Source organism: Cololabis saira, chromosome 10 (genome assembly GCF_033807715.1).
Source record: "Cololabis saira isolate AMF1-May2022 chromosome 10, fColSai1.1, whole genome shotgun sequence".
Lineage (NCBI taxonomy): Eukaryota > Metazoa > Chordata > Actinopteri > Beloniformes > Belonidae > Cololabis > Cololabis saira.
The window spans coordinates 6,612,218-6,618,853 of record NC_084596.1 but is presented as its reverse complement, the minus strand read 5'-3'; the positions used below and the strand labels follow the sequence as shown (position 1 = coordinate 6,618,853).

At 43.6% G+C, this 6,636-nt stretch overlaps 2 non-coding genes across 2 annotated transcripts; both read left to right on the top strand.

The window, feature by feature from the left end:
- Positions 1 to 1,380: 1,380 nt before the first annotated feature.
- On the top strand, positions 1,381 to 1,452 carry trnaw-cca (transfer RNA tryptophan (anticodon CCA)). The gene has a single exon. It is a non-coding gene; the product is annotated as a tRNA-Trp (tRNA).
- Positions 1,453 to 4,793: 3,341 nt separating this feature from the next.
- trnap-ugg (transfer RNA proline (anticodon UGG)) lies at positions 4,794 to 4,865 on the top strand. The gene has a single exon. It is a non-coding gene; the product is annotated as a tRNA-Pro (tRNA).
- Positions 4,866 to 6,636: the final 1,771 nt, after the last annotated feature.

The window sequence follows — 6,636 nt, the reverse complement described above, 5'->3', positions numbered from 1 at the left end:
TCTCTTTGTAAGTTAATCTGCAGCTCCATGTTGTTAAACTCTCTCCATCTACTCCGTTCAGAGGTTAGTCCAAGTTTGATATATTTACGTGTTCAGTTTTTACAACGTTCCTCTGAAAAACATGAAGAAACTTCAGAGAAACGAGGACAAAAGAAGAAACGCAACCATCAACACGTCAGAAACAGAACAGCCAACCATCTGTCACCATTTTATAAACTTTAATATCTGCAGCATTAAACATAAAAAACCTTGAAGATTTCAGAAGTCATTACAGTCAGATACGGTTTGCTTTTCTTTCCCCTTTAAAATGTTTTTATTGATTTAGAAAACAAGAACATTTAGTTTGCAAATTAATGAGGAAATGAGTGTGATGTGGGATACACATCACGATACTTGAGTCACGATACAATACGATATTGCTAGCGGATTCAAATGCTATCAGTCCACTGAATAGGAATTTATCATGTGTAATCAGAGCCTTGAATGGTGTGAGTAGATGGGATACTGTCTACCCGGTAGATTTTTGTCATTATTCTTTGGGTTGATAATGGCTTTCCCAGCTACTGCTATTGGAAACTAAACTTAGGCTCAGTAGATGTTTTGTAGATGTTTTGTCACTAAAACCTAACCCTCACCCTAAACCTAACCTTAACCAAATTATAGCCCAGTACTGTGTGCATGTTTTTGTGAGGGAACACAAAAACACGGGGAGAACACGCAAACTCCACACAGAAAGGCCCTTTCACCAACCCCACCCAGGGTGTGGGCACCATGGTCATGGGGGAACTAACACGTAGTATCCCCTATCAGTGGACTGATAGCATTTGAACCGGGTGGTTGAAGTGTCTAGTTGTCCCGCAGACATCTTCACTGTGAAGTCCTCAGGACTTCAGTGTTTTTCTAAGACTGGATTGCTGAAGGAATGAAAAGTCACCTTATTTACACTACATGTAGCATACAAAATGACTTTAAAGTAAAGTTGGCTATTCAGTGACTTATTTTCCCCCGATATTCGTAATTTCTGCAAGTAAAATTCACATTTATTGACTAGTAACTTCTTAATGTGTTTGTTTTTTGTTGAGAAACATCCAAATACACATTTTTTTTTAACCTTGTCTGCACACATTAATGGTTGATACCATGGCATATATATGTGCATTATTACTATATTTAATACATATACATATATATACGCATACACATACAAACCCAGTGAGGTTTTTTTTTGTTTTTTTGGGGGGAGGAGGGGATGACATCCACTGCCAATGTGATTTTCTGATTTTATTTTTTCATTTTGATCTACTTCCAAATCATGTTTCTATAGTTTATCCTCTATGATTAGATTTGTGTTAATTAAACAACCTCTGAAATGTCAGAAAGGGCTCTGTGGCGCAATGGTAGCGCGTCTGACTCCAGATCAGAAGGTTATGTGTTCAACTCACATCAGGGTCATAATGAACTTTCAGTTTTGTTTTATCCATCCTCACGAGTTCACCACCCAGACTAACTTTAGCTGCAACAGAAAACTTTGATATTTACCTGGAATTATTCAAATCTGCACGGTCACCTGTCTTGATGAAAGGAGGAACAAAAGATAATCTTTAAACAAAAGGAATTTCATTTCTTTATCAGGAGACGCAAGGCAAGTTTATTTGTATACCACATTTCATGTACAATTCAAAATGATTTAAGAACTTAATTTTAAAAAATTAGGTTAAAAATATCTGTGTGCACGAGGGACACGGTCAAATGCCTTCTCCAGATCCACAATGCACATCTAGATTGGTTGGGCAAATTCCCACGAACCCTCAAGCACCCTGCGGAGGGTGTAGAGCTGGTCCAGTGTTCCGCGACCGTGACGAAAACTGCATTGTTCCTCCTGAATCCGAGGTTCGACTATCGGCCGTAATCTCCTCTCCAGTACCCTGGCGTAGACTTTCCCGGGGAGGCTGAGAAGTGTGATCCCCCTATAGTTGGAACAGACTCTCCGGTCCCCCTTTTTAAACAGAGGGACCACCACCCCGGTTTGCCACTCCAGCGGTACTGTCCCCTTCCTCCATGCGATGTCGCAGAGGCGTGTCAACCAAGACAGCCCTACGACATCCAGAGACTTGAGGTACTCAGGGTGAATCTCATCCACCCCCGGTGCCACTGAGGAGCTTACGAACTACCTCAGTGACCTCGGCTTGGGTGATGGATGAGCACGCCTCCGAGCCCCAACCCTCTGCTTCCTCAGTGGAAGGCATGTCAGTCGGGTTGAGGAGATCCTCAAAGTATTCCTTCCACCGTCCGACGATGTCCCCAGTCGAGGTCAACAGCTCCCCACCCGCACCGTAAACGGTGCCGGCAGAGTACTGCGTCCCCCTTCTGAGGCGCCGAACGGTCCTCCAGAATTTCCTCGAGGCCGACCGAAAGTCTTCCTCCATGGCCTCCCCGAACTCCTCCCAGACCCGAGTTTTTGCCTCCAAGACTGCCCGAGCCGCGGCTCGCTTGGCCTGCCGGTACCTATCTACTGCGTCAGGAGTCCCACCGGCCAACATAGCCCGGTAGGACTCCTTCTGCATCTACATTGGTGGTGGTAAATCTCTTCAAAACTCTGTTTTTTTGGTGCTTCTCCTCTTCTTCCTCACTACTGGTCTGTTCCAGTCCTTGTTCTGGAGCTAGTGATGGTTGGTCAGTGGTCCAGCTCTGCGAGACGGATGAAAATGCAGGATGATCAGAGTTAATTCAACCATAGTTTTAATTCCAGGCAATGTGTAAATGCTGAAAACCCACATCTTGCTCCTCTCTCATGCCAAGAGATATGCTGGTAAGCCGTAGTCAATAAACCTTTTCCCCTTTCTTTAGTTGGGCTCCCTTTTTTTGTGTTATTTCACCAACCCATGTGCCTATTTTAAATGATGAAATATTGTGTGTATTATTGAACTTCTTCTCCTATCTCCCTCCCTGAGTGAACAAACCTTAGTGTCCTTTTGGAGAGGTGATAATAAACTTTTAAAACGGATCCCATACTGGCACTGAGCAAGCTGCATGCACTTATGGCAAGATGATCGCATGATGGTGTCTTTAGTATAGTGTACAGTATCTCTGCCTGTCACGCAGAAGACCGGGGTTTGATTCCCAGACGGGGAGAAAGCCTGTTTTGGATATGCATGACTGATACATATGAACAATGGTCAATAAGATAAAAATCACTCTTCTACACACCATAGGCAGTTGTGCTTTTCCTGCTAAAAAAAGCTGTCATTGAGGAAGTTCTTCTAATACAAAACCGTGCTGTAAATCTTCCAGTGGATGATATGCTCTGTTCACTGAGAGGTCCTGATCCAGAAGTTCAGCCAGACAAGGGACCTTTTTCATGTGAGACAAACACGATAGCCACTAAACTACAGAAACTGTGCAACAGGTTATTGATCATCATTCAGTTTCTATTTCTATTCCCCCTTAAAGCAGCACAAAGTAACTTTCAGCTTTTCTGAGTTTGGCGGCATCTTTTGGACAAAAGCGGTATTGTTTTACCAGAAAGAACACTACGTTTCCCATGAGCACCAGCGCGTACTGCCAGAAAACTCCTGTCCCGTCGCTGCATGTGTTTTGATGAGAGGAGACGAGACACTTTTCTGTTTCACCAAGTGAACAGACAGAACGCAAAAAAAAAGAAGCTGGAAAGGAACTGGAATTTACCGGGATACCTTAAACAAGGAAGCCAGGGAGCGGTATATGGAGAAAATAATGATTATTAATTATTATTAATTATAATAATAATTAATCCCTACTGAAGAGCCATGTGTTTCAATAAATTTGTATAATGGTACAACATACAGTACATGTTTTGTATCCCTCTTACTTCTCTTTTTTTTGACTGCTATATTATGGTGAAGAGGCTCCGAGGCGTGAGCAATATTTTTGTTTTCCTCGTGAGATTATTTTTTTCCTCTGCAGCTACAAATAAGAGTTAATATTTTTTCCTCAACAAACTAGTTTTATCTGAAGATTGGGGTTAATTGCACCGCAGAGAGCTGGCCAGCAACTGCGTTTAGCTGGCGAAGTGGGGAATAAATGTTTTGATCCGACCCGTCTGTGTGAGTGTTTGTGGTTTAAGGCTGTTTATGGTTCTGCGTTAAATCGACGCAGCCTACGGCGTAGGGTACGCGGCGACACGCACCGTATGTTGCGTGTCGCCACGTACCCTACGCCGTAGGTCTGCGTCGATTTAACGCAGAACCATAAATCATGCTTTACTGTGTGTTTGGTCGTTACAACCGCGATCCAAAGCGAGCCGACGACTCTTTCACTCTTTTACTTTGTTATATCAGATACTTGGCCTGCGTGGTTCTGCCTCCGAGCAGGAAACCGTTGAAAAGTTAAACCATTAGGATCTTTTCCCCACGTCTGTTGTGTGGAGCTGCTGCAGCAGCAACGGGTTACCAGCTTCTGTGGAGCTCTGCGCTCCACGCCCCGCCCATTTTCATCTCGACTGCGAATCGGGAAGGAGGGGGAAGTGACGTATGCCGTAAAGCAGTCAAAGTCGTAACGATTTGTAGTTTTTTAGTGTGGCAGGGTTCCTACCATGCTCCTCAAAGTTACATAGTGCCAGTGAAGGCGATACAGACTCCCTCAGATCATGAAAGAGGTGTCATTAAACCTGTTGGAAGTTGATGTTCCATCACAATGACTCTGGAAATATGATATTAAGGTGGAAAAGTTACGTAGTGTCGCTTTAATGTTATAAAAAAACATCTAAACAGGTATGATGTGACCGTGATTTTTTGTTTGCCGGATATATGTTTTGTGGCTCGTTGGTCTAGTAGTATGATTCTCGCTTTGGGTGCAAGAGGTCCCGGGTTCAATTCCCGGACGAGCCCCAGAGATTTTTGCAATTTGTGGTTTTTCTCCTCCAAGTAGCAAAGTTTCAAGACTGTAGTACAATGCTTTACCTGAAGACCAACATTGGCATCATGTGTGAATGCTGAAAACCTACATCTGGCTTCTCTTTCATGCCAAGAGGTCAGCCGGTAAGGCGTAGTCCATAAACCCTTTCCCCTTTCTTTAATTGGGCTCCTTTTTTGTTTTATTGCCCCAACCAATGTGCCTTTTTTAAACAATAAAATATTGTTTGTATTATTGAACTCTGTCCCCTATCTCGCGTTCCTAATTTTTCCTTTCATCCTGAATCCTGATTTTAAATGATGAAATATTGTGTGTATTATTGAACTCCGTACCCTCCGTGAGGGTAGCTAAACCAAAGTGACCTGTAAAGAATGAATGTGAGTTAGGAGACCAGGGGCCTTATGTACTAAGAGTGCGGCGCACAAAAAACGTGCGTACGCCACTTTCAACGCTCACGGCCGGATGTACAAAGAATGACGTGAACGTAGAAAGCTGCGGTCCGTCACTCACACATTAAGGCTTTTGTACGCACTTTTCTGAGGTTTTGTCCGTTGGCGACACTCACTGGTGATGCAGTGAAGTGCAGAATATGAGGAAACTTAACGTCAACAATAAATTCACGACCACGTGAAGGACATGACAATCCCGACATCACCAGATAAATTACACAAGAGTGGAGCTGCAACAATCTCACAATCAACCACATGATCTGAACAAACAACTAAAGGAGCTCAACGATGGAACCTGCAAATCCTGATGGAGCTTTGGCTCCATTAGAGGAACCTGCTGATGCAGGATCAGGAGCGAGTCCTCAGGCACCAGACTGATCTGCTGGTCCAGGACTAAGACTGGACCATCAGCTGGTTCAGGTACCAAGAGGATCCTCCTGGATCTCTGCCCTGAACTGGACCAGCTGCTCCGGTTCAGACCAACATGATGCTTCAGCTGGAGCTGCAGGTCGGACATCTGTCTGTCACCATGACGACCGTATGGGAGGACTACTGGAGATAAAAGCCAGACCCTAAACATCCCATAACTGTGTCTGGACAGAAATACATTAGAATTAATTTTGAAGCAAAAACCGGTGTTGTGCGAAAAAGTGATTGCCTGTCAGAATCTGATTTCTTCTGATTTGTGGCCGCGGGAGCGCGCACAGCAGCCCGTTGAGCGAGAGCGCTAAACCGTCAGATTTCTTATTATGAAGCTCAAGAATGAGATCAAGTCATATTTAGGCAGAAACAACCTTTCATTAACTGTATTTGGCCTTCAATCACTTTTTGGCACGACACCTGTCTCTCCTCCTGCGGATGAAACACTCCGAGTTACAGCAATTTTGCTCTTTATTTCTCACGTTTGCACCTCGATAATCCCGTCGGCACAAATTGTCTTTATTTCTGCAGCAGAGGAAGCAGATCGTAATGCTTCATGTTTTAAATATAAATGTATTTTGTTCACATTGTTATACTTATGAGAGTGGTGATCGCGGACATCCATAAAAGACTCAATAAACGTGTACATTGGTCTTAATGCGTCAGCATGACAATAAGCGGAACGAGGAGCCGTTTTTCATCCACCAAAAATTCTGGTGTCGGCTCTTAAAATACAAACAAGAAAAGCAGAGTGTAATGATGCACTAACGCTGCCCATAAACATTAACAAACCCGTACGATCATAATAAAACCACAACTCTTCACGGAACGCAATGCAAAGCAAAGAACACCATAATGTAGGTGTCAAACTGAATCC